Source organism: Panthera uncia, chromosome D1 (assembly GCF_023721935.1).
Source record: "Panthera uncia isolate 11264 chromosome D1, Puncia_PCG_1.0, whole genome shotgun sequence".
Taxonomy (NCBI): Eukaryota; Metazoa; Chordata; class Mammalia; order Carnivora; family Felidae; genus Panthera; species Panthera uncia.
In genome coordinates this window covers 93253177-93279043 of record NC_064808.1, presented here as the reverse complement: position 1 = coordinate 93279043, position 25867 = coordinate 93253177, and the positions used below count along the sequence as shown (strand labels likewise).

The 25867-nt window shown below is 39.1% G+C and overlaps 1 long non-coding RNA gene and 1 pseudogene across 1 annotated transcript in view; one reads left to right on the top strand and one right to left on the bottom strand.

Moving 5' to 3' along the window:
* Positions 1–5588: 5588 nt before the first annotated feature.
* The window catches only part of LOC125915247 (uncharacterized), a 70412-nt gene continuing 50133 nt past the window's right edge, over positions 5589–25867 (bottom strand). Inside the window, exons 3-4 of the long non-coding RNA XR_007455612.1 lie at positions 12071–12148; positions 5589–10294 (exon numbers count right to left, since the gene is read on the bottom strand). This is a non-coding gene — a long non-coding RNA (uncharacterized LOC125915247). The remainder of the gene's footprint in view (positions 10295–12070; positions 12149–25867) is intronic.
* LOC125915240 (60S ribosomal protein L30-like) lies at positions 22132–22642 on the top strand (annotated as a pseudogene).

Below are 25867 nucleotides of genomic sequence, written 5' to 3'. Positions count from 1 at the left end.
TTAGTCTATTTTGTTCAATACAAGTATTGCTGCCTCAGCTTTCTTTTGACATTCATTTGCATGCTAAATGTTTCTCTATCCCCTCACTTTCAGTCTCCAGGGGTCTTCAGTCTGAAATGAGTCTCTTGGTGGCAGAATATATATGGAACTTGTTTTTTTAATCCATTCCATCACTGGATGTCTTTTGATGCATTTAGTGGATTTATATTCACAGTAATTATATATGCCCATACATACATATATTACATATATAATATGTATGTATGTATTGCCATTTTCTTGTTTTGTGGTTTTTATAGTTTTCCTACGATCCTTTCTTTTCTTGCTCTCCTCTCTCATGGTGTGTTGGCTGTCCTTAGTGATGTATTTGGAAATCTTTGTCTTTATTCTTGACATATCTATTATTGGTTTTTTGATTTTTTTGGCCACCATTAGGCTTGTCTGTAACATCTGCATATAGCAGTCTATATTTAGTTGGTTGCTTAAGTCTGAATCCATTCTTTCTCTCCACTGCCAACCCCACATTTTAGGTATATGGTACCATACTTTACATTCTTTTATTTTGTGAGTCCCTTGACTGATTTCTATACATATACTTATTTTTACTGCTTTTGTGTTTCCTACTTTTCTTGTTTTCATTTGTGGTTTTTCCTGTCCATTCCACGAGTCCCCTTTAACCTTTCTTGTAGGGCTGGTTTAGTGATCATGAACTCCTTTATTTTTATTTGAGTAACTCTTTATTTCTCCCTCCATTCTGAATGATAGCATTATTGGGTATTCTTGTCTAAAGGTTTGTTTTTTGTTTTTTATTTCAACAATTTGAATATATCATGCCACTCCCTTCTGGCCTGCAAATGTTCTGCTGAAAAGTCTGCTCACAGCCTTAGGGGCTTCCCCTTATATGTAACAGTCATCTTTTGCTGCTTTTAAGATTCTCTCTTTATATCAGGGAGCTGGGGTGGCTCAGTCAGTTAAGTGTCCAAATTTGGCTCAAGTCATGATCTTACAGTTCGTGAGTTCCAGACCTGCATCAGGCTCTGTGCTGCTGACAGCTCAGAGCCTGGAGCCTACTTCATATTCTGTGTCTCTTTCTCTCTGCCCCTCCCCCACTTGTACTGTTTCTCTCAAACATAAACATTTAAAAAATTTGTTTTAATTGTCTCTATCACTACTTTTTGCCATTTTAATTACTATGCGTGTTGGTGTAGACCTCTTTAGGTTGATTTTGTTGGGCGATCTCTGTGCCTCTTGGATCTCGTTTGCTTCCCTGGATTAAGGAAGATTTCAGCTATCATTTCAATTAAATTTTCTGACCCCTTTCCCTTTTCTCTCTCCTCCTTCTGGGATCCCTATGATGTGAATGTCATTACACTTGATGGAGTCACAGAGTTCCCTAAGTCTGTTCTCAATTTGCATAATTTTTCCCCTCTCACCTGCTCAGCTTTATTACTTTCCATTACTCTGTCCTCCAGGGTGCTAATTCATTCCCCTGCTTCCTCTACCCTGCTATTTATTCAATCTATTGTGTTTTAATTTATTGTGTTCACCTCTGATTTAAAAAAATTTTTTTAATGTTTATTTTTGAGAGAGAGAGAGGACAAACGGGAGGGGCAGAGAGAGAGGGAGACACCGAATATGAAGCAGACTCTAGGCTCTGTCAGCACGTAGCCCAACTCAGGGCTCAAAGTCATAAACTGCAAGATCATGACCCGAGCAGAAGTCAGACACTTAAGTGACTGAGCCGACAAGGCTCCCCGGTACTTTTTTTTTTTTTTTTTTTAATCTCTTTTAAGAGTTCCTGATATCTTAAATTCTCAAGTCCAGTGAGTATCGTTATGATCATTACTTTAAATTCCCTATCAGGCCTATTACTTATGTCCATTTTGCCTCTGGTGATTTGGTCGTGTTCTTTCATTTGGGACATAGTCCTCTGTCTCCTCCTCTTGTCTCTGTGTCTGTTTCTCTTAGGAAAGCCTGCTACTTTTCCTGCTCTTGAAATAAAGGCTTTATGAAGAAGAGGTCCTGCAGTGCCCTGCAGTGCAGTGCCCCTGTTCCTGAGAATCTGGCACTTCAGAGGTTGTCTGCTATTTGTGTTTGTGCCCTGCTGTTATGTCCTGGCCTTTTCCCTTCAGTCTGCTAATTTGCAGAAGTGCTCTTTGCCTGTTGTGGGCTATGGTTGGTTCCCAGCCAGGGTGTAGTATATAATTTTATCAAGGTGTGTGCCAGTCCTGCTTGTGAAATGAGGCCTATTACCACAGCCAGGGCTAGGGCCAGCCTGGGCAAATCTACAAAGCGTGCATGGGTGTGGCATGCAATTTTCACAAGGTATACCTCCAACTTCTGCAGGGCCTGCTGTCAGGTCAGGATCGAGGCCCCACACAATGCATGGGGTGTTGGCAAGGATTGTACCAGTGTCCTGGGGGAGGGGACCCACAGTGCTGGAACTGAGGCAAATGTGACTGGAATGGGCAGATCTGCCAAATTGCAGGGTGCAGGCCTTGGTGTAAGCAACTTAGGTATAGTAACTGTCAACACTGCTCTGGTTCCCATAGTTGGCAGCATGTTTATGCTGGTGGTCAAGGGAGAGAGTCTACCAGCTCCTTTGTTCCTGGTGAATTCTCTCAGGAATCTCTGCTCCTCTGGGACATGCTCCAAAATGAGTGCACTCCCCCCTGAATATCCCAGGCATTTTCAAAACTGCTTCTATGCTATATCTCCAAGCTTGTTTGTTGTATTATCTTTTCAAGGGTGGGGACTCAGGTTCCTATCACCCTCTGGGCTCTTCCAGAACACCCTGCTTATTTTTAAAATCTCAGGTCTTAAGTCATGTTGGTTGTAAGAATTGAGGAAATTCAGCCTCTCTGGTTTTCAAAAGCCAATGTTATGGCAACTTGTCTTCTCATTGTGGGCTCCCCCAGTGTAACAGTTTCTCTCCACTCTCTGCACCCATGAGTCCCTCCCTCCCATAGATGGCCCATGGTCCTTTTAGCTTTCTACCATGACTCTGCCCTTTGTTCCTGCTTAAATATGGTGTCTCTATATTTAGTGGTGGAGTTTGTTCTCCTAGTATTCATGTCATTTTCTGCGTTATATACACTAATGTGGGTGTTATGTACTTGTATCCATGGAACAAGGTGAGCTTCAGGTCCTCCTACTCTGCCATCTTCCCAGCAATCTTTTTCTCCAGATTTAAGTGAACTGTTTCTCTTAAGCTATCTGCTGACTTATAACTGGTAAACACCTTTGAACACTCTTTTCAAAGAGTGTTCAAAGAGAAACATCTTTTCTCCCTAACTGAACTCTCAAAACTTCAGACTCTCAAGTAAGTACTCCTATATTTTTATAGCAATATATTTATCTGCATAAATTCAGTAAGAGTATATTCTTCTTATGACAGGACATTGTTGGAAAGAAGGCTTTGACTGGCATATCATATTTAAGAGAGACATGCATAGATTTATATATCACCAGACAGCTTTAAAAAACTAAGATTCATGGAGCCAATGGGCCCCTTGGACATATTAGCCTGGCACCTTTCGTTACAGAGTCTCTAGCAGTTTAACTGGTTGAATAAAGGTCCCCTCCTGGCAGGTGCAAAAACCTCAAGATATTTGAGGGACCTCTAAGACATGAATTCACCCAAATCCACAGGTACTGTAGGCAAATTCTGATAGGAAGTATTTGGCTTGGTTTCTAGCAATGAGATGCTTTTAAAAGTTCAGTCTAGAGATTCCTTATGAAAATTTCCAAAGCAGGTTTAAAAAGTCTGTATGGCCAACCACTATTCTTGCTACGTTTACGTTGACATTCAGACCAAGGTTGTTATTGTTAAGATTTTATTTTTAAGAAATCTGAGCCCCATATTGGGCATAGAAACACATAACCTTGAGATCAAGAGTCGTACGCTCAGGGTGTCTGGATGGCTCAGTCAGTTAAGCATCTGACTCTTGATACTGGCTCAGGTCATGATCTTGCAGTAGTGAGATCAGCTGCCGCATCAGGCTCTGTACCAAGCATGGAGCCTGCTTGGGATTCTCCCTCTTCCTCTCCCTGCCCCTCAAATAAATAAACTTACCAAAAAAAAAGAAAAAAAAAAAGTCATTGTGTCTACTGACTGAGCCAAGTGCCCTTGTTTGTTTGTTTTAAACCAAACTTATTTTGCAAACAAACTAGTGTTAACTTGGCTATCTTTTGTGTAAAAGAAAAGGGAGGGGGCAGTTAGAGAAAATACTTCAATAACACATCTTTGTAGGTATTAGATTTTAATGCTACTCATTGTAAACTGGACTAGATCCTGATTTATTCTAATATCCTCCAATGTCTGGCTACAACTCTCCAAGTTACCATTTTTTTTCTCCCACCTGACTTCAAATCATTTGAGAACTAAAGCCGCCCTTTGTCCTGAAGCCCTGTGAATTAAGTATAAATGACTTGATGCAAACTTCAGAGAAATCACCACAGTACCTCATATATAGAAAATAGAAATGCCTTGTATTTAATACCTAATTACTTGAACCAGAATATACTTGCTTTACTGCCTCATGAAATGGGTTTGGCTTATTGTCAGGACCAAGAGACTAACTCAATGAGATGAAACCACTTACCAGCTCATTTTTTTAAGTTGTATCTTTTTTAATCTAAATGTAATTAACATAATATTTCAAGTGTACAATACGATTCAAAAATTCTATACATTACTCAGTGCTCGTCATGAGAAGTGTACTCTTAATCCCTATCACCTATTTCACTCCCTCATCTCCCCTCTGGTAACCATCCATTTGTTCTCCACAGTTAAGAGTATGCTTTTTGTTTTTTGTTTTTTCCCTTCTGTTTCTGAAATTCCACATATCAGTGAAATCATAGGATCTTTCTCTGACTTCACTTAGAATTATACCCTCTAGATCCATCCATGTTGCAAATGGCAAGGTCTCTTTTTTATGGCAGAGTAATATTCCACTGTATATATACCACATCTTCTTTATCCACTCATCTATGGATGGACCCTTGGATTGCTTCTATATCTTGGCTCTTGTAAATAATGTTGCATTAAACATAGGGATGCATACATCTTTTCAATTTAGTGTTTTAGTTTTCTGTGGGTACTCAGAATTATCATATAATCCAGTAATTCTGCTACTATTTTTAATTGTTTTGAATAATCTTCATCCTGTTATCCACAGTGGCTGCACCAGTTGTATTCCCACCAATAGTACAAGAGGGTTATTTTTTCTCCATATCCTTGCCAACACTTGGTGTTTCTTGTATTGTTGATTTTAGCCATTTTTACAGGTGGGAGGTGATATCTCATTGTGGTTTTGATTTGTATTTCCCTGATGATTGATTTTGAGCATCTTTTCATATGTCTGTGGGCATCTGGATGTCTTCTTTGGAGAAATGTCTCTTCATGTCTTCTGCCCATTTTTGACATTTTTGAATTGGATTAGTTGTTTTTTGGGTGTTGAGTTGTATCAGCTCTTTTATATATTTTGGATACCAACTTTTTAAGGGATATGTCACTTGCAAGTATCTTCTGCCTTTCAATGGGTTGCCTTTTAGTTTTGTTGATTATTTCCTTTGCTGTGCAGAAGTTTTTTTTTTTTTTTTGTTCTTTTTTTTTTTTAATGTAATCCCAATAATTTATTTTTGCTTTGGTTTCCCTTGCCTCAGGAGACCTATCTAGAAAAATGTTGTTATAGACTACAGCAGAGAAATTACTGCCTATGCTCTCTTCTAGGATATTTATGGTTTCAGGTCTCACATTTCGATCCTTAATTCATCTTGGGTTTTTGTGTATGGTTATAATAAAGAGGTCCAGTTCCATTCTTCCATATGTAGCTGTCCAGTTTTCCCAATATCATTTGTTGAAGAGACTTTTCCCATTATACATTCTTGTCTTTGTTGTAGATTAATTGACCATATAATTGTGGATTTAGGGGCTATTCTGTTCCATTGATCTATGTATCTATTTTTGTGTAAGTACCATACTGTTTCGAGTACTGTAGCTTTGTAGTGTATCTTGAAATTTGGAATTGTGATACCTCCAGTTTTGTTTCTCTTTTTCAAGATTGCTTTGGCTATTCAGGGTCTTTTGTGGTTCTGTACAAATTTTAGGATTATTTGTTCTAGTTCTATGGAAAATGCTTTTGGTATTTTGATAGGGATTGTATTAAATCTGTACATTGCTATGGGTATCATGGACATTTAAACAAGATTCTCATTCATGAGCACTGAACGTATTTCCTTTTGTTTGTATTGTCTTCAATTTGTTTCATAAATATTTTATAGTTTTCAGAGTACAGGTCTTTCACCTCTTTGGTTAAGTTTACTATGTATTCTACTTTTGGTGCAACAGTAAATAGGACCATTTTCTTAATTTTTCTTCTGCTTCTTAGTGTACAGAAATGCAACAGATTTCTGTATATTGATTTTTGTATCCTGTGACCTGACCGAATTATCAGTTCTAGCAGGTTGTTGTTGAATTCTTTAGAATTTTCTATATATAGTATAATGTCTTCTGCAACTAGTGAAAGTTTTACTTCTATACTGATTTTGATTCCTTTTATTTTCTTGTCTGATTCCTGTGGCTAGGACTTCCAGTACTATGTTGAATAAAAGTGGTGAATGGACATCCTTCTTTCTTAGAGGGAAAACTCACACCAGTGAGTAGGATGCTAGCTTTGGGTTTTCCACAGCTGGCCTTTATTATGTTGAGGTATATTCCCTCTAAACCTTTGAATTTTTTAATGGATGTTGTACTTTGTCAAATGCTTCTTCTACATATATTGAAACAATCACATGGCTTTTATCTTTTCTCTTGTTGATGTGATATATCACATTGAATTGTGAATAATGGACCACATTCCATCTCTGGAATAAATCCCACTTGATCGTGGTGAATTTTTTAAATCCCACTTGATCGTGGTTTAGTTTTTTGCTGTGGGATTTGGTTTGCTAATAGTTGGTTGAGAGTTTTTGTATCTATGTTCATCAGAGATATTGGCCTATAGTTCTTTTCTTGTGGTGTCTTTATCTGGTTTTGGTATCAGAATAATGCTGGCCTTATAGAATGAATTTAGAAGTTATCCTTCCTCTTCTATTTTTTGGAATAGTTTAAGAAGAATAGGTATTAACTCTTCTTTAAATGTTTGGTAGAATTCACCTGAGAAGATATATGGTGCCAAACTTTTGGGAGCTTTTTGTTTACTGATTCGATCATTGTCAGTAACTAGTAAATTTCCTATGCCTGATTTAGTTTTGAGAGGCTATGTTTCTAGGAATTTATCCATTTCTTCTAGGTTGTCCAATTTGGCATACACTTTTTCATAATAACTAAAATCCTTTGTATTTCTGTGGTGTTGATTGTTCTTTCATTTCTGAATATGAGTCCTTTTTGGTTTTTTTTTTTAATGAAACTGTCTAAAGGTTTATCAATTTTGTTGATCTTTTCAAAGAAAAAGTTCCTGGTTTTGTTGATCTGTTCTATTGTTTAAGTCTACTTCATTTCTGCTCTAATCTTTATTTCCTTCTTTCCACTGGCCTTAGACTTTGTTCTTCTAGCTCCTTTTAGGTCTGAGGTTAGGTTGCTTGAGATTTTTCTTGCTTCTTGAGGGTAGGCCTGAATTGCTATAATCTTCCCTCTTTCTGCTGCATCCCAAAGATTTTGGACTGTTGTGTTTTCATTTTCACTTGTCTCCATGCATTTTTGATTTCTTAGTAACATGTTATTTAACCTCCATATATTTGTGTTCTTTCCAGGTTTTCTCTTGTGATGATTTCTGGTTTGATATCACTGTAGCTGGAAAAGACGCACTGTATGACTTTAGTCTTCTTAAATTTGGGGAGACTTATGGCCTAACATGTGATCTATTCTGGAGAATGTCCCATGTGCACTTGAAAAGAATGTGTATTCCACTGTTTTAGGAATGTTCTGAATATATCTGTTAGATCCACCTGGTCCAATCATTAAGAGCTACTGATTCCTTGTTGATTTTCCTGTCTGGATGATCTGTCCATTGATGTAAGTAGGGTGTTAGAGTCCTCTAATATTATTGTATTACTATTTTGTTAATAGTTGCCTTATGTATTTGGGTACTCTCATGTTGGGTGCATAAATATTTACAATTGTTACATTTTCTTGTTGGATTGTTCCTCTTATTATATAGTGTCCTTCTTTGTCTCTTGTTACAGTCTTTGTTTTAAAGTCTATTTTGTCTAAGTATTGCTACCCCAGTTTTCTTTTCACTTCCATCTGCATCATAAATTCTTTTCCATCTCTTTTAATCTGTGTGTTTAGATCTGAAAGGAGTCTCATAGACAGCATATAGATGGGCCTTTTTTATCCATTCAGTCACCCTATGTCTTTTGATTAATTAGCCCATTTACAGTCAAAGTAATCATTGATAGGTATGTACTTATTGCCATTTTGTTGTTTTATGGTTGTTTTGCAGTTCTTCTCTGTTCTTTCCTCCTCTTGCTATCTGGCGGTGGTTTGATGCCTTTCTTTGATGCCTTTGATCTGCAAAAAAACAAAAGAATCCAAGCACATCTATTATAGGTTTTTGAACTGTGGTTACCATTAGGTTTGTATATAACATCCTATGCATGTTAGGTTGATGGTTGTTTAAGTTTGAACCCATTCTAAAAGCACTACGTTTTTACTCCCCTTATCCCCTGCATGCTTTATGTATGTCATACTTTACATTCTTTGTGAATCCCTTTATTGACTTTTTAAATAGATCTAATTGATTTTACTGTTTTTGTGCTTTAACCCCTGTACTGGTTTTATAAGGGACTGATCTACTTCTATTATGTTTGCATGTACCTGAGAAATCTTTTCCTTTCCTAAGAAAAGGATTATGGCCTGCCTTTCCACTCAAAGAATTCCCTTTAGTGTTTCCTGTAGGGCTGATTTAGCAGTCAAGAACTCCTTTTAGCTTTTACTTGAGAAACTCTTTATCTCTCCTTCTATTCTGAATGATAGTTTTGCTAGCTAGAGTATTCTTGGCTGCAGGTTTTTTCTTTCAGCACTTTGAATATATCCTGCCACTCCCTTCTGACCTGCAAAGTTTCTGCTGAAAAATCTGACAGCTTTATGGAGTTTCCTGTGTGTGTGTAAGTAGGCTCCATGCTCAATGAGGGGCTTGAACTAACAACCCTGAGATGAAGAGTTGGATGCTCCACCAACTGAGCCACGCAGGTACCCCGATATTTCCCTTGTACGTAATTGTTTTTTCTCTTGCTGCTTTTAAAATTATCACTACTTTTTTGCCATTTTAATTGTCTTGGGGAGGATCTCCTTGGGTTGGTATTTGGTGGCTCTCTGTGCCTCCTGAATCTAGATTTCCAATTCCTTCCCCAGGTTAGGGAAGTTTTCAGATACTTATTGAAAGTTATTGCCCCCTTTTTTCTCTCTTCTCCTTCTGGGATCCCTAAATGTGAATGTTGTTACACTTGATGGTGTTGCTGAGTTCTCTTGGCCTATTCTCATTTTTTCTTTCTTTTTCCTGTTCAGGTTGGTTGCTCTCCATTACTGTCTTCTAGCTTGCTTCTCTGTTCTTCTGCTTCCTCCGGTCTACTATTTATTTACTCTAGTGTATTTTTAATTTCAAGATTCTTCTCCCTGGGTTTTTGGTTTTCTCTTCACTAGAACCTGGTGCTTCAGAGGGGTCTCCTACGTGTGTTGCCTGTGCCCCACTGCTGCGGTTGAGCCACATGTGCCTTCAGTCCAGTTGGCTGCAATGGCCCTCTTTGCCCATGGTCATCAGGGTTTGGTCCCTGTGCTGTTAAGGAGCCAGTCTGGGCTTGAGTTGAGTCAGCTGGATCCTTGCCTTAGCCCATTTGCTGGAACCGTGGTTATGCTGAACTACAGGGCTCTCCCTATGTTGTCCCCAAGAGGCTTTCGTTGGTGGGCAGGGTCAGCAGTGAGAGATGTCTACTCCAGCCTTCTGCTGGGGCTGCAGTGACCTTGAACTGCTAGACTCTCTTTGTGCTGCCCCTATGAGGTTTCTGTTGGTTGGTGGGGCAGTCAGATTGGATGTCTGCCCACAGCACCCTGCTGGGGCTGCCCTTGAACTGCTGTGTGTGGTTATCTTCTCCTTTCCCCAGGGCAAGAGTCACTTTGGAGTGGTACTGGCCCCTGTTGAGGCTGTTTGTGCAATGAGACCCTTGTGGATCCACTTTGGAGGAACTCCTGTGGAGGGAGGCAGTACAGCAGAATGCAGGGGCAAGGCAAGTTGTTAGCAAGGTAGGTGCTGAGCATTCCGCACTGGTTCCCGTAGGTGTCAATGTATCTAGACTGGGGGGCAGGGGAGAGAAAAGACCCTGTCAGCTCTTTTGTTCTTGAAGAAGTCTCCTAAAGATCTCCCCACTTCCACCACAAGTTCTGAGATCAGTGAATATACCTCCGTCTCATATGCCTCAGGCTCCTTTCAAACTGCTGCTTCTGTGCAGTACTTGGGTACGGTTATTACGCAGTCTCTCTAAGGGTGGAGACTCAGTTTCCTATTGCTCTCCAGCTGAGTCGAGCCCATTGATTTTTTTAAAGTTCCTGATATTAAGCCCCACTTTTGTTAAACATTCGTGAAGTTAAGTCCCTCTGGTTTTTAAAGCCAAGGGAGGACTTGTCTTCCCAGTGCAGGTACCCCTGTGGCTGCGGTGCCTGCCCCATGCTCGTGGTGTCCCTTCCATTTGTGGTCAGTCTCGCAGACTGGTTTGGTTCCCGCACCTCCACCCTTTCTACCATTTTCAGTGTAGCCTCTTTATGATTTTCTGGGTTGGTTACACTGATGTGGCTTTTACCTAGGTGTATCTGCTACCAGCTCAAATTTTAAAGTGTGCAACTTCAGGGAAGTTTCAGAGGAGGTAACAGGCCCGAGGCAGGCTGTCCGAAGATGAACCACTTTGCCTTTCCCTCAGAATAACCTTTCAGGCCAATCAAGACCCTGTGGGCTCAAGAGAAATCTTTGCTCCTCCCTTGACTACATGAGTCTAAATTGGCAGTCTTCTCCAGAACAAGGGTGATGAGCAGAGATGAATTTTATCTGAGTGAGCCATCTATATGGCAGGGCAAACATCTAATTACCAAACTGCCCTATCTTGTGAAGTGCAATCCTTTCCTCTGAAATCCCAGACCCCTACCCTTTTCTCCTTAGTTCAGGATGACCTATATACCTCATTTTGCCTGTCTCTGGAATTTCCAGGTCTGGGTAGGTTCCCCATGTGTTGCTATTAAATTAGATTTTCTCTGGTTAATCTTTTTTTTTTTTTTGTCAGTTTGATTCTTAGTCCACCTAGGACCGTCAACAGGACTTCTTGTTCCCTGATAGCTTCGGCTATCCTTTGGCATTTGCTGTTCCATATCAATTATGGCATATATAATTTTCTTTCCTCAAAATACTCAGCTTCAATATATCACAGGTAAGTGTTTGACTTACAAATCAAGTAGGAGTATCAGTGTTACCTAATTTTCCTTATTAGTAAAGTCTAACTTGTTTCCCTTGTTAGCTAAAAATATTAATATAAATACAAGTTTAACATTTTCTGCCCACCCCCAGTGAATTTGGGGACCACTCATTTGCAGCAGTAATTCTCATCCATGGATGATAATAGTAGGACATCATCCCCCAATAGGGAAATACGTCCTTTCATTTAAATGTATTTAACTTATATAAGTATTCACTTTTCTGATTCAGTTCTCATCATCAAAAATGATGCTTGAATGATTCATTCCAGAAAAGTCTCATGCATTTTCATCACTCTTATCATTTCAGAAGGAACATATGAATAAGTTGTTTACTAGCAAATACTGTAACCTACATGATAGACCAGTCATTCTAATTACGCTTTAAAAGGAACAGAAATGAAAACCATTGACAGGAACTTCCATTACTGTTCTTGCTGCTCAAGCATGGAAAACAAGAATTCCCCCTTCCACATCTGCTTATACTAAGGGTCATGCTTCACCAGAAACTTGTCTTAGTTCTTGAATAGTAAATACAAAACCAAATTTTAGTCTCAATAACAAAACTATATTTGCTGTGGCTTTCATATATCTAAATAAGCTAAAACCTACCAAATATTTCCAGATTGTCTTCTAGGTGAGAGTGTGTTTTTCAGTAGATGTCTTCTTGAAGTTTCTGAGCCCAATATGCTGAAATTATAAATATATACATAGCTATGAATTCTGGGACATAACAGAATGGCATTATAGCCAGAATGCTGAGAACTGTCCTGCCCTACAGCCCAAGTTCATCTCTGCAATATATCACAAAGAGCCACCATTACAGATGGGCAGTTAAACTGTTCTGATGATTACAAATTATCACAGCGCATGACTTCCAAATTTGGGAGATGTTTGTCAAAATATGAATGTGCCCTTCAGAGTGTTTCCCACCTGAGAGAATCATTTATCAAGCATGTCATGGCAGCCAAAGGCTCAGAACTGATTGTTGCTTTAGAGGGTAGACATTGCAGTTCTGCGTTTCATTGTCTACTAGCCAGATGATGGTATGACCCAGTACACATTTTTTCAAGACTACGCTTTTGGGAATTTAATGTTAAAGAGACAATGTATGAGAGCTTTTGTTCTAAATTGTGAAGTGATTTGTTGGAAAATAAAAGGAAGCTAGGGAGGTTGAATTTTCCAGAGCAACATATTCTTCTATGTTTAACATAGCCAGAGGCCACCTTAATTCCTAATAACATTCCCAATTTTTTCTTAATGAATCGTGAAGAATATGGCTATTTATTTCTACTTTATTTAATACATTAGCCTCTTCCAAGCTGATATTTACACACACCTCCTAGTCAGAGCACTTATAGAATTAGGATATAAATTAAATTCATCATTCCCTCATTGCCTTTCTTTTCTCAACATCTCATTACACAATAAAATATTTGGCTATTAGAAGATCTACATCAATGTTGTTTATAAATAGGCCTCTTAAAATGCACTTGACAATATATTTTCAGTTTAAAAATCTAAGTTTAAGAAGATATGGGTGATATCAGTGAAAATGACAGAGTAAGGACCTCTGAAAACTCTCTATAAAAGCAATGAGGACACTGGCAAAACTTATCAACTCTGAAAAACAATCAAAGATTTAAGCAATTCGGAAACATCTTCAAGAGGAAATGGCAAGAACAATGAGACTTTTGACATTTTAACTTGCCCTATTCCCATCCAACACCTATGCTGGCCATGAAAACCAACAGCCCACAATCATAGCTAAAATCAAGTAGCCTGGCAACCACTGGAAGTAGCAGAAAGGAGCCGGTTGTTAAAAAAAAAAACAAAAAAACAAAAAAAAACCAAAACAACAAAACACAATAGGATAACCAAAAAGCTCTGGGTTAAAAGAAAAAACTGAGGAATAAGATACCTCTATGGAGCTTTGACATGCTTTGACTTATTCCTGGGAATGTAGAAGTCCATGCAGATGCATAAGGTTGTATGCAAGGCCAGTGCCATGCACGTGCTCAGGAAAGAGCTAAAAAGGTCCTAAGTCCTCCCTTCTGGCTACATTCTGCTTGAGTAGAGCCTCAAGGTTAAAGGGAAAACAGAGTTGTAAATGCCTGGCTGAATGTTGAAGGCATGGCCAATACACACACACGGCCCTTTTGCAAAGACTGGAAGACTTAATGATTCTAGACATCTAAGAAAATCTGTGTCCAATCATTGGCTCACCACTAAGCTAATCAAGCAGAGACTTCAGCCACACAAGACACTACAGACCACACATTTAGTTCAGAAAAACCCTAGACAAAGAGCAACAACAAATCCTGTGAAGAGAATCTGCTTTCCAGAATCGCAACATTATGTTATTTAAAATGCCCATTTTTCTGTAAATGGACTAAATGCTCTAATCAAGACATATGATGATGGGATGGATAAAAAAGCAAGACCCATCTATAATTTCAGACCTAAAGACACAGGCAGGTTGAGAGTGAAGGGATGGGGGCACCTGGGTGGCTCAGTTGGTTAAGGGTCCCACTTTGGCTCAGGCCATGATCTCATGGCCCCCACGTTGGGCTCTCTGCTATTAGCACAGAGTCCACTTCAGATCCTCTGTCTCCCTCTCTCTCTGCCCTTTCCCAACACGCACGCACACTCTCTCTCCCTCTCAAAAATAGACATTATAAAAATTTAGGGGCACCTGTGTGTTTCAGTCAGGTAAGCATCCTACTCTTGGTTTCAGCTCAGGTCATGAGCTTGTGACTTTGTGGGTTTGAGCCCTGCACTGGGCTCTGCACTGGCAGCATGGGGCCTGCTTGGGATTCTGTCTCCTTCTCTCTCTGCCCCTCCTGTGCACTTGCTCTCTCAAAAATAAACATTAAAAAAAAAAAAAACCCAACCTACACTCTCCAGAAGAGATCATAGGTCAGACCACAAGACAAGTCTCCACAAATTTGAAAAGACTGAAGTCATACCATGCATCTTTTCTGATCACAATGGTATAAAACTAGAAATCAACCACAAGAAAAAATCTGCAAAGAGCACAAATACATGTATGTTAAATAATATGCTACTAAACAATGAATGGGCCAACTGAGAAATCAGAGTGGAATCAAAAAATATAGAGAGACAAATGAAAAGACAATAGTCCAAAATCTCTGGGATGTAGAAAAAGCTGTTCTATAGGAATTTTATAGTAACATAGGCCTACCTCAAGAAGAAAAATCTCCAATAACCTAACCTTACACCAAAAGGAGGTAGAAAAATAACAAAGCCCAAAACCAGTAGAAGGAAGGAAATAAAAGATTAGAGCTGAAATAAAGGATATAGAAAATAAAAATACAACAGATCCATGAAACCAGGAGGTGGTTCTTTGAAAAGATCAACAAAATGGATAAATCTCTAGCCAGATGCATCAAAATAAAAAAGACCCAAATAATATCACAAATGAGAAAAGTAATAATTAATAAAGAAATACAAACAATCGTAAGAGAATATTATAAAAAACTATATGCCAACAAACTGGACAACCTAGAAGAAACGGGTAAACTCCTAGAACACAGCCTACTAAAACAAGAATAAATAGAAAATTTGAACAGACCAATTACAAGCAATAAAATGGAATCAGTAATCAAAAAACCCCCAACAAACAAAAGTCCAGGACCAGGTGGCTTCATAGGCAAATTCTACCAAATATTTAAAGAAGAATCAACATCTATTCTTCTCAAACTATTCCAAAAAGTAGAAGAGGAAAAAAACACTTCCAAATACATTCTATGAGGCCAATGCCCTGCTACCAAAACCAGATAAAGACACCACACTCACACCCGCAAAGACAACTACAAGCCAATATCTCTGATGAACACAGATGCAAAAACCCTCAACAAAATACTAAAAAACTGAATCCGACAATACATTTAAAAAAGTCACTCACCACAATCAAGTGGGATTTATTTCCAGCATGCAAGGGTGGTTCAATATTCACAAATCCATCAACGTCCTACATCACATCAATAAGAGAAAGGATAAAAACCATATGATCCTTTTGGTAGTTGTAGAAAAAGGATTTGACAAAATACAACATCCATTCATGATAAAAACCCTCAACAAAGTAGGTCTAGAGGGAACATACCTCAACATAATAAAGGCCTTAAATGAAAAACTCACATCTAACCATGGGGAAAAACTGAGAGCTTTTCCTCTAAGGTTAGGAACAAGACAGGGATGTGCACTCTCCCTGCTTTTATTCAACATAGTGCTGGAAGTGCTAGCCACTGCAATAAGACAACAAAAAGAGAGAAAAGGCATCCAAGTTGATAAGGAAGAAGTAAAACTTTCACATGATACCATATATAAAAAACCCTAAAGACTCCACCAAAAAACTATTGAATTTATTTGTCAGTTCTAGTAAAGTTGCAAGATACAAAATCCATGTATAGAAATCTACTGCATTCCTGTAACTAATAATGAAGCAAGGGAAAGTGAAATTAAGAAAACAATCCCATTTGCAATTGTTCCAAAAGCAGTAAAATACTTAGGACTAAGCTTAAGAGGTGAAAGACCTGTACTCTGACAACTATAAAGATGAAAGAAATTGAGACAACTCAAACAAATGGAAAGATATTCCATGCTCATGGTTGAGAGAAAAAACATTGTTAAAATGTCCATACTACCCAAAGTAATCTACAGGATTAATGCAATCTCTACCAAAATACCAACAGCATTTTTTCACAGAACTGGAACAAATAATCCTAAAATTTGTATGGAACCACAAGAGACCTTGAAGAGTCAAAGCAATCTTGAAAAATTAAAACCAAATTGGAGGTATCACAATCCCAGACTTCAAATTATATTACAAAGCTGTTGTAATCAAAACAGTATGGTACTGGCATAAAAATAGACACCTAGATCAATAGAACAGAACAGAAAGACCAGAAATAAACCCACAATTATGTGGTCAATTAATCTACAACAAAGGAGGCAAGAATATGCAATGTGAAAAAGTCTCTTCAGCAAATGGTGTTGGGAAAACTGGACAGCGACATGCAAAGGAATGAAACTGGACCACTTTCTTACAATCAAACCCCAAAATAAACTCAAAATGGATTAATGTGAAACCTGAAACTACAAAAATCCTGGAAAAGAACATAAGCAGTAATTTCTCTGCCATCAGCCTTAGCAACATTTTTCTATGTATGTCTCTGAGGCAAGAAAAATAAAAGCAAAAACAAACTATTGGGACTACATCAAAGTAAAAAGCTTCTGCACAGCAAAGGAAACAAAACTGAAAGGCAACCTAATGAAAGGGAGAAGATATTTGCAAATGACATGTCCGATAAAGGCTTAGTATCCAAAATATATCGGGAATTTATGCAACATTCAAAAGACAAATAATCCAATTAAAAATGGTCAGAAGACATGAACAGACATTTCTCCAAAGAAGACCTACAGATGGCCAACAGCCACATTAAAAGATGCTCAACCATCAGGGAATTTAAAATCAAAAGTACAATGAGATCAGGGCACCTGGGTGGCTCAATTGGTTGAGCATACAACTTCAGCTCAGGTCATGGTCTTGCGGTTGGTGAGTTTGAGCCCCACATTGGGCTCACTGCTGTCAGCACAGAGCCTGCTTTGGATCCTCTGTACCAACCTCTGCCCCTCCCCACTTGCGTGCACTCTCTCTCAAAATAAACATTAAAAAAAGAGTACAATGAGATATCACCTCACATCTGTCAGAATGGCAATATAAACACAAGAAATAAGTGCTGGTAAGGATGTGGAGAAAAAGGAACTCTTGTGCATTGTTGGTTGTAATTCAAACTGGTGCAGCCACTCTAGAAAACTGTATGGAGTTTCCTCAAAAAGTTAAAAACAGAACTACCCTACAATCTAGTAATTGCACTACTGCATATTTACCCAAAGAATACCAAAAAACTATTTCAAAGGGATACGTGCACCCCTATGTTTTTGGCAGCATTATTTAGAATAGCTGAATTATGGCAGCAGTCCAAGTGTCCATTGACCGATGAACGGATAAAGAAGATGTGGTACATATATACAATGGAATATTACTCAGTCATAAAAAAGAATGAAGTTTTGCCATTCGAAACAACATGGAGCTGGAGAGTATAATGTTAAGTGAAATAAGTCAATCAGGAAAGAAAAATACCATATGATTTCATGCACATGTGGAATGTAAGAAACAAAACAAGCAAAGGAGAAAAAAGAGACAAACCAAGAAACAGACTTAACTATAGAGAACAAACTAATGGTTACCGGTGGGGGGGGGGGTATGGGTGAACTAGGTGATGGGATTAAATAGTACATTTATCATGAGGAGCACTGAGAAATGTACAGTTGTTGAATGACTATATTGTACACCTGAAACCAATATAACACTGTATGTTAACTATACTTAAAAGCTTAATAAAAAGAAACAATATTAAAATAAATCCATTTCAATCAGGTTTTGGTCTTCACCCCTCCATAATTGAAAGTATTCTTAATGCAGTCACCCATGACTTCTAATATTGCCATGTCCAAAGTCCCTTCTCTGTTCTTGACTTACCTAAAGTCTCAGTAGCAATTGAAACAATTTTTGAAAATCAAGTTTGCTGATGTATAATTTCCAAAATGTACACATATTAAGTGTATAATCTGATATACATCTCTGTACCCATCACTACCACAACATCTAGAACCTCTCCATCACCCCAAAAGGTACCTTTATTCCCCTTCCAATCTAACCCCACAATCATCCTGACCCTAGACAACAACGGACATGCTGTCACTATATATTTAGATTTTTCTTAGAGTTTCAGATTAATGGAATCATATATGATGTATTCTTCTTTTGACTTATTTTGCTCGGCAGTTTTTGAGATTTATCTGTTATTGCATCTATCAGTGATTCATTCCTTTTTATTAGTGAGTAGTATGGAAATTGTATAGACAAGCTACAATTTGTTTATCCATCTACCTGTTGATAGACATGTGGGATGTTTCTGGTCTGGAGCTTTTACAAATAAAGCTGCTATAAACATTCATCTTGGTGTGGACATATGTTTTCGTTTCACTTAGATCGATGCTTAGAATGGAACTGCTGGATCATAAAGTATATGTTTAAATTTATAAGAAATATCAACCTGTTTCCAAAGTGGATGTACCATTTTACATTCTTAGTAGCAATGATGAGAGTTCTAGTTAGTCCACACCTCACCCATGCTTGTCATTGTCAGTCTTTTTAGTTTTAGTCTAATAGATGTTTTCTGACATCTTGTGGTTATAGCTTGCATTTCCCTGATGACTAATGATACTGAATATCTTGTGTTCTCATTAACAAACTGCATATCTTTTTAATAAAGTGTTCAAATCTTTTGCTTATTTTTTATGGGCTGGTTGTCTTATTGAGATGCAAGTGTTCTCTACATTCCAGATAAATCCTGGGTTGCATATATGTATCATATGTTTTTTTCCCCACTTTATGTGGGCTTGTGTTTTCATTTTCTTTTTTTTTTAATTTTTAAAATATTTGTTTATTTTTGAGAGAGAGAGAGAGAGAGAGAGAGAGGAAGGGGCAGAGAGAAAGGGAGACACAGAATCCAAAGCAGGCTCCAGGCTCCAAGCTGGCAGCACAGAGCCCAATGTGGGGCTCGAACTCACAAACCATGAGATCATGATCTGAGCTGAAATCAGATGCTTAACAGACTGAGCTACCCAGGTGCCCCACTGTCTTTTCATTTTCTTAATGGCGTTCAAGAAGTTTTAATTTTGATGAAGCTCATTTTATGAAATGTTTTCTTATGATTCATGCTTTTGTGTCCTAAGAATTATTTGCCCACTCCAGAATCTCAAAAGATTATATTCCTTGTTTTCATCTAGAAGTTTTGTAGTTTAATGCTTACATTTTGGTCCACGATTTATTTTAATATTTATATGTGGTGTGAGGTCAAAGTTAAAGTTCTTCCTTTCTAATGGATATGTGGTTGTTCCAGCCCCCTTTGTTGAAAAGAGGTTTTTTTTTTTCCTTCAGTTACCTTATTTCTTTTGTCAAAATCAATTGACAGTATACGCATGGGTCTATTTATGGACTCTGTTCTGTTGGTCTCTAAATTTTGACATTTCCTTGCTTACTTTCTGTGATGCTATATTCTCCTGGGTTTCCTCTTTGGCCAGTTCTCATTTTTTTTTTAAACATCCTTCTCCTGGTTTTCTGCTTTTATAAATGAGGTATCCAGGACTTCATCCTAGGCCTCCCTCTATTTTTCTATCTACACACCCTCCCTTCATCAAAGATTAATAGGTGTTAATTAGAAAAAAAGAGTAGGAGAAGTGGAGAGAGGGAATGGAGAAGAAAAAGAATAAAAATGTGTTAGAATGATGAGCAGGGGCAGAGCCCAGGAGATGAGAGAATATGATGCATGGAAAGTACGTATAGCTGAAGTCTAAAATGTGAAGGAGAAAAGCATGAGGTCGGACTTCAAGCTGTATTACAAAGCTGTAATCATCAAGACAGTATGGTACTTGCACAAGAACAGACACTCAGATCAATGGAACAGAATAGAGAACCCAGAAATGGACCCACAAACATATGGCCAACAATCTTTGAAGAGCAGGAAAGAATATCCAGTGGAATAAAGACAGTCTTTTCAGCAAGTGGTGCTGGGAAAACTGGACAGTGACATGCAGAAAAATGAACCTGGACCATTCTTCTTACACCATACACAAAAATAAACTCAAAATGGATGAAAGACAGGAAGCCATCAAAATCCTCGAGGAGAAAGCAGGCAAAAGCCTCTTTGACCACGGCCACAGCAACTACTTCTTACTCAACACATCTCCAGAGGCAAGGGAAACAAAAGCAAAAATGAACTATTGGGACCTCATCAAAATAAAAAGCTTCTGCACAGCAAAGGGAACAATCAGCAAAACAAAAAGGCAACCGATGGAATGGGAGAAGATATTTGCAAATGACATATCAGATAAAGGGTTAGTACCCAAAATCTATAAAGAACTTATCAAACTCAACACCCAAAAAACAAATAATCCAGTGAAGAAATGGGCGAAAGACATGAATAGACACTTCTCCAAAGACAACATCCAGATGGCCAACTGACACATGAAAAAATGCTCCACATCACTCATCATCAGGGAAATACAAATCAAAACCACCATGAGATACCACCTCACACCTGTCAGAATGGCTAACATTAACAACTCAGGCAACAAATGTCATTGGCCAGGATGTGGAGAAAGAGGATCTCTTTGGCACTGCTGGTGGGAATGCAGACTGGTGCAGCCACTCCGGAAAACAGTATGGAGGTTCCTCAAAAAATTAAAAATAGAACTACCCTACGACCCAGCAATTGCACTACTAGGTATTTATCCAAGGGATACAGGTGTGCTGTTTCGAAGGGACACATGGACCCCAATGTTTATAGCAGCACTATCAACAACAGCCAAAGTATGGAAAGAGCCCAAATGTCCACCAATGGATGAATGGATAAAGAAGATGGAGTATTACTTGGCAATCAAAAAGAATGAAATCTTGCCATTTGCAACTATGTGGATAGAACTAGAGGGTATTATGCTAAGTGAAATTAGTCAAAGAAAGACAAATATCATATGATTTCACTCATATGAGGACTTTAAGATACAAAAGAATGAACATAAGGGAAGGGAAGGAAAAATAATATAAAAACAAGGAGGGGGACAAAAACATAAGAGACTCTTAAATACAGAGAACAAACAGAAGGTTGCTGGAGGGGTTGTGGGAGTGGGGATGTGCTAAATGGTAAGGGGCATTAAGGAATCTACTCCTGAAATCACTGTTGCACTATATGCTAACTTGGATTTAAATTTTAAAAAAAATTTAAAAAAAAAATTTAAAAAAAAAAAAAAAAGCATGATGTGAGGCAATACAAAGTTTAAGAATAGTCCTGGAAGCCATGCCAAGTTTGTACCTAAACCTGTGAGCAATTAGAAACTGACATAAGATGTGTAAGAAGTATTTAATGGTTGTGTAAATAAATAACCACACAGTCGTTAAAATGGAGTTTGTGGAGGCGTCTGGGTGGCTCAGTTGAGCGTCTGACTTCAGCTCAGATTATGATCTCACAGTTTGTGGGTTCAAGCCCCGTGCTGGGCTCTATGCTGACAGCTCACAGCCTGGAGTCTCCTTTGGATTCTGTGTCTCCTCCTCTCTCTGCCCTTCCCCTGCTCGTGCTCTGTCTCCATCTCTCTCCCAAAAATAGATAAACATTAAAAAATGTTTTTAATAGAGTTTATGAAGGATATTTTGCCCCTTTTAAAAATCCACATTATGTTTCATCTGGGAAACAAGATCTGTATGAGCTACATAAAATTTATATTTTAACAGGAGCACTTACAAAGAATAAAAGAAAAATGTACCACATGTTTAACAGTAGCTATTCCCAAATGTTAGATTGCAGACAGCTTCATTTTCTTCCTTTTGCTTTTCTATACATTCCATTTTTTTTTTCTAATTAGTCTGTGTTAATTCTATAATGAGATGCTTTTAAAAGCATGCTAGAAAACAAATGACTCATTTTTAGAAGAGGTGCCAAGTTACTGTTAAGAATAATTAATCTGGGCTTGAGTCTGTGGGGCTGTGGTTTAGGCAGCGTGGGGAGCCCAGAAAGTTGCCACTTGGAGCTCCAATCCTAAACTTCCTATCCTGCCCTCTGTATGTTCTAGATTGGGGCCACCCCACACCTAAGGCAGAATATGGCGGCCACAAAGAAGACAAAAATGTCACTGGAGTCCATAAATTCTAGGCTCCAGATCATTATGAAAAGTGGAAAGTACGTGCTGGGGTACAAGCAGAGTCTGAAAATGACCAGACATAGCAAAGCGAAACTCTGGTCATCCTCACCAGCAACTGCCCAGCTTTGAGGAGATCTGAAATAGAACACTCTGCCATGTTGGCCAACACTGGTGTCCATCACTACAGTGGCAATCATACTGGACTGGGCACAGCATGTGGGAAATACTGTCAATATGCACACTGGCTACCATTGATCCAGGTGATTCTGATAGCATTGGAAACATGCCAGAACAGACTGGTGAAAAGTAAATCGTGCAAAATTTTTAATAAAACTAGCCAGAGCTTGTTTTAAAAAGAAAATAAAAAACTAAGCTGAGTGTCATCACCACCACGGCAGAGTAGGAGACCCCACCCTCCATCCACCCATAAAGATCAACAGCTGGCTATCCACAAACAAAAATGGCTCTGATCAAGTTCAGGGTCCACTTGAACTTCAGCAAGCAACACAGTGGAACAAAACCTGAGAACAGCCACACAAAAAAGAAAGAATAGGACTGCTTTGCCTGCATCATCCCATCCCCCAGGCCAATACTGCACAGCACTGAGTGTTCCCTCAAAGGCAAAGGGAGAGCAGGGAGAGCGACCAGCTCCCCCAGTCTTTTGGGGCACTGCACAAAGAACCCACTTTGGTCTCATCCCACCCAGAGACTGAAAAGGCTGAGACATAATGGAGGTAGCTAGGAACAAAAAAGAGCAGAGCTGCCTGCAGTAGCCACACAGCAGGAGTGACTGTGGTTCCCAGTGACCTGCTCCGCAGAGGACAGCAGTAGCTTTTGCCACGGAAGAAACCAATGACCGACACAGCCACCGCGGACCCCTACAGATTGCACCACTGAGGGTTTCCCCGGAAGGTTTTCCTAATCACGGATGCCAGCTACCTGAAGCCCCCGTAACTCTGTCCCCAGTCCCACTCCCTTCCAGAACTGCTATCCATGCTGGCAGCCAGCCCTGGCCTCTGTGGCTGTGCGAGTACACGACACAGCCTAGGTGCTGGAGGCTGACCCCTCGCCGCTGTGTGCACATTTGGAGCTAGCTAGCCCCTCCAGCTGTGCACCTCCATGCTGCCGGCCTGATTTCCACCGCCAGCCTCTGCCAGCACATGCTGGCACCCACGGAGAGATCTTACGGTCACTAGAGTGAACACCAACAGCCAGGGCCCCGACGGCTGCTGATGGGCCTGGATCCAGCCCCGTCGCCCGGCACTGGCCTGCACCAGGGGGCTCCCCCGCAGCTAGCCCCTCTAAGGACGCGTGTGTGTGCCTCCAGGCTAACTCCCATCACTGGCTTATATACTGCTCTGCTGTGCCCACAGGGAGACGCTGCAGCTACGGAGTGCATGCTGACAGCCAGAGCCCCTGCAGCTGCGAGTGTACTCGCACTTGGCCATGGTACCTTGCCGCTGGCCCTGGCCACCACCACCACGTCTGATCCAACCGCTGCCACTACAGGGCGTTTGTAGCTGGTCCCCACAACTGAGTACCTGTGCATCTCCAGCTCTGGTCGCCACCGAGGCCCACCCTGGTCCCTGGCCACTGGACCTGAAGGCACCGCCGAGGACTCCAACAGGCCTTGTAGCCATGCCATCCCTCTGCAGTCCTTGTCTAGAATCATGTAGTTATCGTCACGGACCCCAGCAGGCTGAGATGAGACATCACAACCGCTGGACCTGGACAAGGCCCTACACGTGGTGCTCTGTGCTGCTAGAGCCAGGTTCCACATGCTTAGCTTGTCCCCACCCACAGGGGTAGAGGTCTTTCCTAACCAAAGACAGTCCGTAAAGTCTGGAAGAGGTGACTGTGCCTTCCAATGTGCAGATATCTGTATAAGGCTAGAGGGATGGTGAAGAATCAGGGAAACATGCCACCACCAAAGGAACATAATAAATTATATATATATACATATATATTATATATATATATACACATACACACAGTTATATATATATATGTATATAGTGATATATAAAGTTATATACGTAAGTGTATTAATCATATATCAATAGATATAAAGGGAGAAACAGACAGAAATACAGCGAAGGTAGGGAACTCAATACCCCATTTTCAACAATGCACAGAGCATCCAGACAGAAAATTAATAAGGAAACACTGGACTTGAACTATATTTCAAAACAAATGTTTCTAACAGAAATATATAAAACATCCTATCCAAGAGCAGCAGAATACAGATTCTTCTCAAGTGCACGTGGAACATTCTCCAGGATAGATCATACGCTAGACCACAAAACAAGTCTTAGCAATTTAAAAAATATTGAAAATCTACCAAGTAGCTTTTCCAACTTCAGTGGTATGAAACTAGAAACCAATTTTTTTTTTAAAGTTAAACTAGGAAATTCACAAGTGTGGAAATTAAACAACACGCTTCTAAATAAGCAATGGGTCAAAGAAGAAATCAAAAGGGAAATAAAAAAAATATCTTCAAACAAACAAAAACAGAAGCAACACAACTTACTGGGATGTAGCAAAAACAGTTCTAAGAGGAAAGCTTACTGATAAATGCCTAAATTAAGAAAAAAAAGAGATCTCAAATAAGCAACCTAACTTTACACCTCAAGGAACCAGAAATAGAACAAACTAAGCCCACAGTTCAAAATTAACAGAAAGAAGGAAATAGCAAATATCTGAGCAGAAATAAAAAATAGAAAAATAAAAAAAGATCACCAAAATTAGGGGCTGGTGTTATGAAACGATAAATAAAATCCATAAACCTTCAGCTAGACTTACCAAGGAAAAAGAAGACTCAAATAAATAATACTATAAATGAAAGAAGGGACATTACAACTGATATACAGAAAGATAAAGGATCATAAGAGACGATTAGGAACAATTATGCCAACAAACTGGACAACCTCAAAGAAATGAATAAATTCCTAGAAACATACAACCCACCAAGACTGAATCAGAAGAAATAGAACATCTGAATACACCAATCCTGAGCAAGGAGGTTGAAATAGTAATCAGAAACCTCCCATCAAAGAAAAGCCCATGACCAGATGCCTTCATGGATAAATTCTACCAAACATTTAAAGAAGAATTAACATCAATCCCTATCAAACTCTTCCAAAAATTTGATGAGGTGGGAACACTTCCAAATTCATTTGAGAAGGCCAGCATTACCTTGATACCAAGACCAGACAAGGACATGACAAGAGAACTACAGGCCCAAATCCCCAATGAATACGGATGCAAAATTCTCAACAAAATACTAGCAAACTGAATTCAACAGCACAGTGCTCGCTTCGGCAGCACATATACTGAATTCAACAGCACATTATAAGGATTATGCATCATGTCAGGTGGGATTTATCCCTGGGATGCAAGGATGGCTTATTTATCCTATAAATAAATAAACGTGATATACCACAATAGAATAGAATATAAAAATCATAAGGTCATCTTCATGACAGATCATCATCTACAGAAAAATCATTTGACAAAATTCAACATTCATTCATGATAAAAATTCTCAATAAAGTGAATACAGAAGGAAAGTACCTCAACATAATAAAGGCCATATATACAAGCCCACAGCTAATATCACACTCAACA